General features: G+C 34.3%; 1 protein-coding gene across 10 annotated transcripts in view; it reads right to left on the bottom strand.

Moving 5' to 3' along the window:
- Window positions 1-12,194, bottom strand: part of LOC135221077 (disks large homolog 5-like) — a 625,627-nt gene that overhangs the window by 90,880 nt on the left and 522,553 nt on the right. The window lies entirely within an intron of this gene.

Here is a 12,194-nt window from a genome sequence, read left to right on the forward strand (position 1 = left end):
GTCTCTCATAGAGACCTTACAGACCTTACAGACCTTACATCTTGTTCGGGTTGCCCCAGGTCCCTCAGTGTGAGGCACCTCTAATGTCTACCAGAGAGTTGCTAGTACATCTTCCGGTATATTTTGCATCTTCCAATCTTGGATGGTCTGGGATGCAGTTTAGATATTTGTCCGAGCTTATTCTAAAACATATCTACGCTCACTCCTGATATATTCCTCAGATGAGCTGGCAACGCATTGAATAGACGCTGCATTAATCGATGCTGGTGCGTAGTGGATTAATGTCCTGTGTGCTTTCCTTATTTTCCTGGTATAGTTTTGGGCACTATTAATCTACCTCTGCTTGCTCTTTCTGATATTTTTAGTTCCATGATATTTTCTGCTATTCCTTCTATCTGTTTCCATGCCTGAATTATCATGTAGCGTTCTCTTCTCCTTTCTAGACTATATAATTTTAAGAATTGTAGTCTTTCCCAGTAGTCTAGGTCCTTAACTCTTCTATTCTAGCTGTAAAGGACCTTTGTACACTCTCTATTTGTGCAATATCCTTTTGATAGTGTGGGTACCATATCATATTGCAATATTCAAGTGGACTACGAACATATGTTTTATAAAGCATAATCATGTGTTCAGCTTTTCTTGTTTGAAGTGCCGTAACAACATTCCCATTTTTGCTTTACATTTTGCCAAACAGAGTTGCTATTTGATCATTGTATAACATGTTCCTATTCATCATCACACCAAGGTCTTTAACTGCTTCCTTATTTGTGATGGTCTCATTATTAGGTCCCTTATATGCATATAGCTTTCTTTCTCTGTCTCCATAATTTATTGATTCAAATTTATCAGAGTTAAAATACCATCCTATTTACCTCTGCCCAATCATATACTTTGTTAAGGTCTCTTTGTAGAGCGTTCCTATCTTCATCACAAGTAATTTCTCTACTTATTCTTGTGTCATCTGCGAAACTACTCACTACCGAATCCTTAACATTATTGTCTATGTCTTCAATCATAATAACAAACAGTATTGCAGCTAACACCGTACCTTGCGGCACACCGGATATTACCTTGGCTTCATCCGATTTCTCGTCGTTTGCAATAACTATCTGTTTTCTGTTGTGTAAAAATTCTTTTAACATCTTCCTACTTTATCCACGATATTGTGTTTTCTAATTTTCTTCGCTAATATATTATGGTCTACTTTATCAAAAGCTTTTGCAAAGTCTAAATAAACCACATCTGTTTCATTTCCGCTTTTCATATTTTTGAATATGTTCTCACGGTGGACTAACAGTTTGGGTTTGTGTACTTTTTCCGGGTACGAAACCATGTTGTCCTTTATTAAAACAAATTATTTTTTATTAAATGTTTTCATAATATTTTTCTTCATTACCCTTTCATACACTTTCATAATATGTGATGTTAGACTCACAGGCCTATAATTACTTGCCTCTAGTCTTGATCCACTTTTGAAAGTAGGGGTAATATATGCTAATTTGTGCTCATCATAAATCTTGCCTGTATCTACCACTTTGTCTTAATAATATTGCAAGTGGCTTTGCGATAGAATGAACTACTTTCTTTAACAAAATAGCAGGAATTCCATCAGGCCTGCAGCAGCTCCATTTTTAATTTCATTAATAGCCTGCACAATATCAGCTTCATTAATATCTATGTCAGCTAAATATTCACTATTTTCATCCTTACTTCTATATCATTATCTTCATTATCTATTCTAGGGGTGAATTCTCTCTTATATCGTTCTGCCAGTATGTTGCAAATTTCCTTTTTTTCATTCGTTAATCTCCCTTCAATTCTCAGAGGGCCTATTTCTATTCTTCTTTTATTCATCTTCTTCGCATATGAGTATAATAGTTTGGGGTTTTGCTTGATATTTAATAGGGTTTTTTCTTCCAAGATCCCGTTTTTCACTTTCTTTTGATTGTGATAAATCTTTTGTTCTGCATTTTCTATCTTACTTTTTAGTTCTATAACTTTCCAGCATTTTTTTCTTTTGCAAGACCTTTTTTTCCACTTTCTGATTTTCTGGAACAAGATCCTTCTGTCTCTTGGTATGCATGAATGATGTTTACTTTTCTTCTTCGGTATATATTTTTCTACTATTTTCTCCAATATTTTATATAATATCTCCGTATTTACCCTTATGTCATCACTTACGAAAATGTTATCCCAATCTTTGTTTAATTCTTCATTAATTTCTGACCATTTTATATTTTTACTGTAGAAGTTGTATTTCCATATCCTTCCCACTTTTTCATTTCTTGCTTATCTCTATTTTCACTTGCTTTGGAATGAACTGTTAATTCTATGACATTATGGTCTTGAATACTCGCATTATAAACTATTATTTCTTTAACATAATTCATCTCGTTTCACAATACTAGGTCTAAAGTATTTTTCCTTTCTTGTTGGCAGGTGTTTATATTTGTTGAATGTTGTATTCTAGTAGCATATCTAATAGCTTTTCAATTGCCTCTTATCTTCTGCACTACTATTACTCTCTTTTTTTATATGTATAAGTACAACCACAATCTCCTATTCGTTCTCCATTCTACGAAAGGAAAGTTGAAGTCACCTGATAGGAGAATAGTCCAGTCCTTGTGATTTCTACATATATCATCCAATTTTTCAATTATTGAAGTCAAACTCTTTAGTATTAGGAGGTCTATATATTACTATGTTCATCAATTTTTCAGATTCAAATTCTACCGCTATTAGTTCACATTCTGAGTTACTATATTTCTCATATATTTTTCCTTGTTTTTTGTCTTTCCCATATATTGCGGTTCCCCCTTGATTCCTATTTTTTCTATCTGATCTATAAGTTTGGAACCCTTTTATTTGATCATCATTACCCAGTCTCTTGGAATGAATACCAGGTTCACTTATATTCATATATCTATTTTCTTTTCATTTTTGGGTTAGTTCTTCTAAGTACTCTATTTTTCTTTTTGAGTTACTCGTCAACTAAACCCGTCGCATTCATCACTATGATGGTTTGCGTTGTTTTCTCCTTCATTTAATACTGGTAGTAATATGGATTTTCCCATGTCTCTTTCCTGTTCTGGTATGTTGTTCTTTTTTTCATTTCCAGAAATTCTGACATTAAAAAATCCAACTTTTCCATAATATTTCATCTCCTTCATCATAATTATTCATTTTGTGTCTGAATCTGCAATTTTCTCCGTTTCTGCAATATCCTCTTGCATAATAAAATACAGTTATTATCTCTTGAGTAGAATTTTCGGAGCTGATGCTTTGAAATTTTTTGCTGACACCTCTGCATATCTCATTGGTGGTTTGCTTTTCTCTTTTACCTGATATTCTTGATTTCTCTCTTTATTTGTTTCTTTCTTATTTTGGATTTTATTACTTGGTTGGTTATTTATTTGATTATGATTCATGCTACAGGGTGCATATATTTGCATTTTTTGTCGAACTTACATCCTTTTCCTTCTTTTAGGTTTTTACATATTTTTGGATGCAGATCTCTGCAATCATCCCCATATCCATCTAAGTATGCACATTTACCATATATTTCATAGTTTTGACATATCTTAGGATGTTTTGTAGTAACATCTTTCTCCAAATCTGCAATTCCCTCTTTTCAAAAGGTTGCAGATTTTGTCTTTCTTGTCTATTTTTTCCTCTTTCCCGTCATTGTATAGATCTGGGTAGAGCCTCTTCAGGATTTGCTTTTCTGTTGTCATATCGTAATTTATTTCTTCGTAGGTATGCTGCTTTATTGCCTCATATGTAGTATCAATGAGTATCTCTGCATCCATACTTTTATCTTGTTCTTTGTTTTCCCCTTATTTTTTTCTGTCATTTCATTTTTGTTTACTTCTCTTCCGTCTCTTTCTTCTTTTTCTTCTTCTTCTTCCTCTTCCTCTTCTTCTTCATCCTCAACTATTTGTACATCCAATCTTGATTTAATAACATTGTCTATCCATGATAGACATGTTGAACAAAAAATTCTTGTATCTTTTCTCAAATCTTGTATTACCTCAGCACACTGTGGATGGGTCGGAATGTTGCATGCAGCACATTTTCTGATTAGGTTTTGTGGATTGACTATGCTATACCAAACCTTACACAGTTTGCATGCTTTTGGCATTCTTTTTCCTAATGCATCAATTAGGATATTCACAAGATTCACCTTATTCATTTTCTTTGTCGGAATATGTGGTTTATGTTATATTTTCTTTATGAGTCTCTTGACCACTTGGGATTTTACTTGGAACTTCTTCAATTATTTTCAAGATGTTTTCATTAGATTTGTTCCAGTTTGAAGGATTATATCCTTCTAATATATCTATGAATGCTTTTGTAATCTTTTTGGTTAGGACTGTTGCTGATTTCATAGATGAGAAATGCCAGGTCCCTTCCTGCTACCTCATCGTATTGCGAATCTGCTAAACACGCCAAATTACGCCACCTCTTCCCGCAGTTGGAACTTACTGCCATCTTGTTCTGATTTATAGTATTACACTTGATAAACTAACTTAGGGAAAGACGCTTTAATCCTACTATTTTCACACTAATCTTATCACCGATAGTTCACGAACACTTCTAGATATTTCTCACATTCCTAGTCGTATGTTAACTTGTGAGATCTGTTGATTAATCTGACTTCGCGGGTACGTCTCCACCAAGCAAGATGGGCTACTACGAGAGAGAGAGAGAGAGAGAGAGAGAGAGAGAGAGAGAGAGAGAGACCTTTACAGACCTTACAGACCTTACATCTTGTTCGGGGTGCCCCAGGTCCCTCAGTGTGAGGCACCTCTAATGTCTACCATAGAGTTGCTAGTACATCTTCCGGTATATTTTGCATCTTCCAATCTTGGATGGTCTGGGATGCAGTTTTAGATATTTGTCGAGCTTATTCTTAAACACATCTAAGCTCACTCCTGATATATTCCTCAGATGAGCTGGCAACGCATTGAATAGACGCTGCATTATCGATGCTGGTGCGTAGTGGGATTAATGTCCTGTGTGCTTTCCTTATTTTTCCTGGTTATAGTTTTGGCACTATTAATCTATCTTGCTTGCTCTTTCTGATATTTTTAGTTCCATGATATTTTCTGCTATTCCTTCTATCTGTTTCCATGCCTGAATTATCATGTAGCGTTCTCTTCTCCTTTCTAGACTATATAATTTTAAGAATTGTAGTCTTTCCCAGTAGTCTAGGTCCTTAACTTCTTCTGTTCTAGCTGTAAATGGACCTTTGTACACTCTCTATTTGTGCATATTCCTTTTGATAGTGTGGGTACCATATCATATTGCAATATTCAAGTGGACTACGAACATATGTTTTATAAAGCATAATCATGTGTTCAGCTTTTCTTGTTTTGAAGTGCCGTAACAACATTCCCATTTTTGCTTTATATTTTGCCAACAGAGTTGCTATTTGATCATTGCATAACATGTTCCTATTCATCATCACACCAAGGTCTTTAACTGCTTCCTTATTTGTGATGGTCCTCATTATTAGGTCCCTTATATGCATATAGCGTTTCTTTCTCTGTCTCCATAATTTATTGATTCAAATTTATCAGAGTTAAATACCATCCTATTTACCTCTGCCCAATCATATACTTTGTTAAGGTCTCTTTGTAGAGCGTTCCTATCTCATCACAAGTAATTTCTCTACTTATTCTTGTGTCATCTGCGAAACTACTCACTACCGAATCCTTAACATTATTGTCTATGTCTTCAATCATAATAACAAACAGTATTGCAAGCTAACACCGTACCTTGCGGCACACCGGATATTACCTTGGCTTCATCTGATTTCTCGTCGTTTGCAATAACTATCTGTTTTCTGTGTGTAAAAATTCTTTTAACCATCTTCTACTTTATCCACGAGTATTGTGTTTTCTAATTTTCTTCGCAAACCAATATATTATGGTCTACTTTATCAAAAGCTTTTGCAAAGTCTAAATAAACCACATCTGTTTCATTTCCGCTTTTCATATTTTGAATATGTTTTCACGGTGGACTAACAGTTGGGTTTGTGTATTCTTTTTCCGGGTACGAAACCATGTTGTCTTTATAAACAAATTATTTTTTATTAAATGTTTCATAATATTTTTCTTCATTACCCTTTCATACACTTTCATAATATGTGATGTTAGATCACAGCCTATAATTACTTGCCTCTAGTCTTGATCCACTTTTGAAAGTAGGGGTAATATATGCTAATTTGTGCTCATCATATATCTTGCCTGTATCTACACTTTGTCTTAATAATATTGCAAGTGGCTTTGCGATAGAATGAACTACTTTCTTTAACAAAATAGCAGGAATTCCATCAGGCCCTGCAGCAGCTCCATTTTAAGTTCATTAATAGCTGCACAATATCAGCTTCAATTAATATCTATGTCAGCTAAATATTCACTATTTCATACCCGTTACTTCTATATCATTATCTTCATTATCTATTCTAGGGGTGAATTCTCTCTTTATATCGTTTCTGCCAGTATGTTGCAAATTTCCTTTTTTTCATTCGTTAATCTCCCGTTCAATTCTCAGAGGGCCTATTTCTATTCTTCTTTTATTCATCTTCTTCGCATATGAGTATATAGTTTGGGGTTTTTTGCTTGATATTTAATAGGGTTTTTTCTTCCAAGTCCCGTTTTTCATTTCTTTTGATTGTATAATCTTTTGTTCTGCATTTTCTATCTTACTTTTTAGTTCTATAACTTTCCATGCATTTTTTTCTTTGCCAGACCTTTTTTCCACTTTCTGATTTTCTGGAACAAGATCCTTCTGTCTCTTGGTATGCATGAATGATGTTTACTTTTCTTCTTCGTATATATTTTTCCACTATTATCTCCAATATTTTATATAATATCTCCGTATTTACCCTATGTCATCACTTACGAAAATGTTTATCCCAATCTTTGTTTAATTCTTCATTAATTTCTGACCATATATTTTTACTGTAGAAGTTGTATTTTCCATATCCTTCCCACTTTTCATTTTTCTTGCTGTTATCTCTATTTTTCACTTGCTTTGGAATGAACTGTTAATTCTATGACAATTATGGTCTGAAATACTCGCATTATAAACTATAATTTCTTTAACATAATTCATCTCGTTCACAAATACTAGGTCTAAAGTATTTTCCTTTCTTGTTGGCAGGTGATTTATTTGTTGAATGTTGTATTCTAGTAGCATATCTAATAGCTTTTCAAATTGCCTCTTATCTTCTGCACTACTATTACTCTCTTTTTTATATGTATAAGTACAACCACAATCTCCTATTCGTTCTTTCCATTCCTACGAAAGGAAAGTTGAAGTCACCAGATAGGAGAATAGTCCAGTCCTTGTGATTTCTACATATATCATCCAATTTTTCAATTATTAAGTCAAACTCTTTAGTATTAGGAGGTCTATATATTACTATGTTCATCAATTTTTCAGATTCAAATTCTACCGCTATTAGTTCACATTCTGGAGTTACTATATTTTTTTCTCATATATTTTTCCTTGTTTTTTGTCTTTCCCATATATTGCGGTTCCCCCTTGATTCCTATTTTTTCTACTGATCTATAAGTTTGGAACCCTTTTATTTGATCATCATTCCCAGTCTCTTGGGAATACCAGGTTTTCACTTATATTCATTATATCTATTTTCTTTTCTTTTGGGTTAGTTCTTCTAAGTACTCTATTTCTTTTGAGTACTCGTAACTAAACCCTGCGCATTCATCACTATGATGGTTTGCGTGTTTTCCTCTCCTTCATTTAATTACTGATAGTAATAAGGATTTTACCCATGTCTCTTTCCTGTTCTGGTAGTGTTCTTTTTTTCATTTCCAGAAATTCTGACATTAAAAAATCCACTTTTCCATAATATTTGATCTTCCTTCATCATAATTATTCATTTTGTGTCTGAATCTGCAATTTTAATCTCCGTCTTTCTGCAATATCCTCTTGCATAATAAATACAGTTATTATCTCTTGAGTAGAATTTCGGAGCTGATGCTTTGAAATTTTTTGCTGACACCTCTGCATATCTCATTGGTGGTGTTTGCTTTTCTCTTTTACCTGATATTATTGATTTCTCTCTTTATTTGTTTCTTTCTTATTTTGGATTTTATTACTGGTTGGTTATTTATTTGATTATGATTCATGGCTACAGGGTGCATATATTTGCATTTTTTGTCGAACTTACATCCTTTTCCTTCTTTTAGGTTTTTACATATTTTTGGATGCAGATCTCTGCAATCATCCCCATATCCATCTAAGTATGCACATTTACCATATATTTCATAGTTTTGACATATCTTAGGATGTTGTAGTAACATCTTTCTCCAAATCTGCAATTCCCTCTTTTCAAAAGGTTGCAGATTTTGTCTTTCTTGTTCTATTTTTTCCTCTTTCCCGTCATTGTATAGATCTGGGTAGAGCCTCTTCGGGATTTGCTTTTCTGTTTGTCATTCCTCCTCTTTTCATTCGGGCAAAAATGGGACACGAGAGGTATAATTGAACTGGCGATATTAATTCATAGATTGAGCTTGTGGAAAGATTCGTGTGATCACTGACATTGACTGGCCATCTCGTTTTGCGAAGCCAAAAGCCATCCAGAAATCTGGTGCGACAAATCAAAAAAGCCATTCGAAGATGGAACTGATACTACCACTTTCTCTATTCTACGGGATGACTCACCCAGCATACACAGGTTTCCAAATCGTATATAACACAAAAATGAAATTAAATTTTCTGTCCTGGTCACGGAAAACCCCAACAACCAACCAACCCCCTCCCCCCCAAAAAAAGGTAATGGATTCTACGACAGCTTGCATTACAGGGATGCTTTTTTCCTGCCCTTTCCTGTTATGTTATTGGTAGCAAGAGACATTAGGACCATGAACTTCGTTCGAATAACTTGCTCTCAGCTGTCACTCAAACCTGCTCTGAAGGAGCCCCGTTTGACACTAAAATGTCACTTGCAGATAAGGCCTTTTGCTGCGAGGCTTAAAAGGATCAGAATTAAACGATTAGAGAAGGTTTCTGAAGTGTAGCAAAGAATGAAGTCTATCACCCTGTTGAAATAGGGAGTGACGATATCCAGACCTAACGGTCATTTTACCTTCGTTTCCGGTATCTATGAGAGAGAGGACAGTTGACCTGCTATTTCCCTGCTGCAGAGAATATCTGAAGTAAACCGCTTCATTCGTGAATTAATACTTTCTGAAGGGAGTGACAAATGGACTCAAAACTACTGTGTGAGTATCGAGTGACTTAAATTGTGCACCATACTGTGATTTCATTTTGAAACTGTATTTGTCAATAAAGTGAAGAGAATGATGATGGGTACTGAAGAGTGAATGAACACTGCCATATTCATAATCCACTTGATCTAACAGCTCCAAAGGCCAATTACAAATTCAACAAGCAAGAAGAAACCCAAAGCCATAAAACTTCCAGCATTTCCTTAATTTCTAAGTCTCTCCCGAAAGAATTAGGTCATTTCCACGGTAAAAGAAAAAGCTATTTCGCACCGGGGGGAAAAAACACTAAAGAAAGCAGCTCACTAAAAAAAAAAAAAAAAAAAAAAAAAAAAAAAAAAAAAAAAAAAAAAAAAAAAAAAAAAAAAAAAAAAAAAAAAATCGACTTTAAATTCTCTCTTTCTCTCGCTTTAAAATGGTCCTTTCCACTATATATTGGGCGCAAGTGAACCCCAACTAAACTATTTTAAAACGAGAACAGGAAAATAGTCGCCTAAAACAAAAGAGAGAAACCCAGTCAGCACCCTATCCTTTACATCATTCTACTTCGAACAAAACTACCGAAACAATAAAAAATAATAATAAAAACTCTCAAAATAAAACTACCAAATGATAAACAAGCTAGCTCAGAATAATACTCAAAATAAAAGCCCTAAGAGGCTGAGGCAAGTTCTAGGAGTTGCCAATAAACCAATAATGGCACACTGAGGAAATTCTGCAAAAAGTACTACTGGGAGGAGGAGGAGGAGGAGGAGGAGGAGGAGGAGGAGGAGGAGGAGAGGAGGAGGAGGAGAGGGCACACACACACACCCGAAGCGTTTCCCTCTGCTCAGAAAGAAAGAGAGAGAGAGAGAGAGAGAGAGAGAGAGAGAGAGAGAGAGAGAGAGAGAGATCTTTCACGAAAGAGTAAAGTAGGTATTACACGAAAACGAGAAAACAAAGATGTTTCACGAGAGAGTAGAGAGAGAGAGAGAGAGAGAGAGAGAGAGAGAGAGAGAGAGGTTGAGAGAGAGACGAGGGGGGGGGAGGGGGGGGGGGGGGAAATAAAATATACGTTGAAAGAAACCCACCCCATTATAAAAAATAAAAAAAAAAAAGGGGACAGGTAACAGCATACCAAGCCTTATTCTATATACCTTGACGCGTACAAAGCGCTGCACCGGACAGATCCCTCGAGCGGGAGAAACTGCAAATTGTAAAACAGAACCTTATTGGCAGTTAGCACGCTCTTGCAATCACTTCATCGAGGACGAAATGACCCCTCGCTGCGCAATACCAGATATTCAAGGGGAAGAGCACAAGGAAACCTCTCTTTATATATCCTTTTCATTACACAGCAACTAGACCTGTCAATAATACTCTTGGAGGACGGCTAGATGACAACGATGAAATTTTATCATATATATATATATATATATATATATATATATATATATATATATATTTATATATATATAATATATATATATATATATATATAATATAGAAATGGTTTGAAAATACGACCGATGTCAACTTTATTGTTAACCATCTTTAGACATTAATACAGAAGTACAGATTTACATTACATATGCTACAATAAGAATTACATAAGCAGTCAGTATTTAAAACCATTTAACATTGGTTTCCTAATAAAAAAAAATTACTTATAAAGGATGTGCAATTTAGAAAAATATAGTGATTTAACTAGTGAAGGTGTCAACATAATTAAGGGAGTGATTTATGGAAGCTGAGAAAAAAGTCAGACACCACAAACGTACCCAAAAGATTTATGAATGCCATTAATGAACTGAAAAAAGATAAAGATATACACATGACAAAGCAGATAAATCAGGTGCCATAGTAATTTTAAACAAAAATGAATACATAGAAAAAATGGAAAGTCGTTTTGGGTGATATAGCACTTATAAAGAATTAATAAGAACCCGATAGAAAGTGTGAATAGTGGTTTTAATAAAAAAGTGAAAAATCTGTTAAAGGCAACGAAGTCTTATAAAGAAAGTGTGTGTGACCTCCCCATCGCTACCGTATATGTATGGTACGATAAACAAAAAAAAAAAACCCATAAAGTAACTTCCCTGCCAGACCAATTATCAGCTCAGTGGGGTTCCGCATCTTATAAATTAGCAAAATATTTAGTGATATCCTTAACCCATGGTAGGTAAAACATCTCTAATGCCAATATTAAGAATAATGTGGACCTGATAGATAAACTAAATAGTAAAGTTAATAGTGAATCGAGACTTGTGAGCTTCGATGTAGTATCTCTATTCACAAAAGTGCCTATTGATGAGATTGGAGTTTTTATCGGAATTATTAGAAAACAAACAACTGGATATTCCATTTTCTAAAAGCACCTTAATTGAACTAATAATTATGTGTTAAAGACTGTAAATTTGAATTTAACGGAAAAGTTCTACTCACAAAATTTTGGTATGGCAATGGGAAACCCTCTGTCCCCAGTGCTAAGTAATTTATATATGGAATTTTTTGAAAAGAAAATTTTAAATAATATAATTCCACGCAATGTACCTTGGTTTAGATATAGTTGACGACATAATTTGTGTATGGCCAGGGAATGAAGATGTAAATAACTTTTTTTGCCAGGTTAAATCAATTAGTACCATCAATTAAATTTACTATGGAAATAGAAAAAGATGAATGCCTACCCTGTTTTTTGGATGTCCTCATACGGAGAAATAGTAGTGGGTTTAAGTATAGTGTTTTACAGAAAACCTACTAATATTTCTTCCTATGTAGCATTTCTAGTTCTGGACAAAAACAATAAGGTTAAAAGATCAGTGTTTGCTTCTATGTTTTTTAAGAGCACTACGGGTATTTAGCCCAGAATATATAGATGAGGAAAATAGATAAGATTCAGAATACAGCAAGAAACTGAAATATCCAGATAATGTACTAAACAATGCATTAAAA

The sequence above is a fragment of the Macrobrachium nipponense genome, chromosome 2, assembly GCF_015104395.2.
Source record: "Macrobrachium nipponense isolate FS-2020 chromosome 2, ASM1510439v2, whole genome shotgun sequence".
In the NCBI taxonomy this organism is placed as follows: Eukaryota; Metazoa; Arthropoda; class Malacostraca; order Decapoda; family Palaemonidae; genus Macrobrachium; species Macrobrachium nipponense.